The sequence below is a fragment of the Carlito syrichta genome, unplaced genomic scaffold, assembly GCF_000164805.1.
Source record: "Carlito syrichta isolate Samal-C Ts95f unplaced genomic scaffold, Tarsius_syrichta-2.0.1 Scaffold298301, whole genome shotgun sequence".
In the NCBI taxonomy this organism is placed as follows: Eukaryota; Metazoa; Chordata; class Mammalia; order Primates; family Tarsiidae; genus Carlito; species Carlito syrichta.
Genome location: NW_007242397.1, coordinates 1 through 1,074, shown reverse-complemented (window position 1 = coordinate 1,074; position 1,074 = coordinate 1). Strand labels below are relative to the sequence as shown.

The 1,074-nt window shown below is 44.7% G+C and overlaps 1 pseudogene; it reads left to right on the top strand.

Moving 5' to 3' along the window:
* The first annotated feature begins 443 nt into the window (after window positions 1-443).
* Window positions 444-890, top strand: LOC103256946 (annotated as a pseudogene).
* Window positions 891-1,074: the final 184 nt, after the last annotated feature.

Sequence of the window (1,074 nt, the reverse complement as noted above, 5' to 3'; positions counted from 1 at the left end):
TCTCCGAATAATACCTATGTGCAGTCAGGGTTGAGGTACATCCAACACATGAATCTAGGAACTTCAATTTGAGATACTCTGCAAAAGTTGTGGTAGTGAAGGGTGAAGGAATGAAAGACTGAACAAGCAGAGGGAGTGAGGCACATTCCCTGCATCATAATTATTGTTTCTTCTCATATTTAAGTAAGCAGTTATACTTATTTCATATAGTTGTTACTAGTTATATATATTATATATGATAATCAACAAAGCAGTTGGATGCTGGTAAGAATTGATTAAATGCTAGCGATCATTAATGCTATCTCTCAGGGAACTCTGTGCAATAGACACAGTCCCTTGAATAGATACTAATGATCAATTTAATTCTTCATCAGAGAGTTCAAGTGGGATGAAGAAAGAAGAGCAGTATGAAATTGAGGCAGGACTCTGCGCTCAGACTTGCGGAGGGGGTCAGAGGTCAGAGTGAGCGGCTCGCAGGCGCAGGAGGAAGATGGCGGTGGAGTCGCGCGTGGTCACCCAGGAGGAGATCGAGAACGAGCCAGAGAAGCGACGCACCCGATAAGACGTGCCCGCTGCTGCTGCGCGTCCTCACCACCAACAACCGCCACCGCATGCACAAGTTCTCCCGCAGGAACGTGCCGTCCAGCGAGCTGCAGATCTGCACCTAGATGGATCCAACCTTGAAAGAACTGATTAGTTTAGTAAAAGAAATCTACCCAGAAGCTAGAAAGAAGGGCACACACTTCAATTTTGCCATCGTTTTCACCGATGTTAAAAGACCTGGCTACTGAGTTAAGGAGATCCGCAGCACCATGTCTGACAGAAAGGGGACTGATGGCTCCATGACCCTGCAGTCGCAGACTTTTCAGATGGAGATTGTTTGGACATAGCGATCACCTCCCCCAAACCGGGCACCATCCGCTTCGGGGTGCATGAGACCATATTAGATTCTATTTACTAGTTCTTGAATTTATTTTTCAGTCAGTTATGTAAAATAAACTTATGTACCCGCCCGTTATTGCCAATAAGCCTTTAAATTCTGAGCAAATTATAATACATCTAACTTAGGTACTG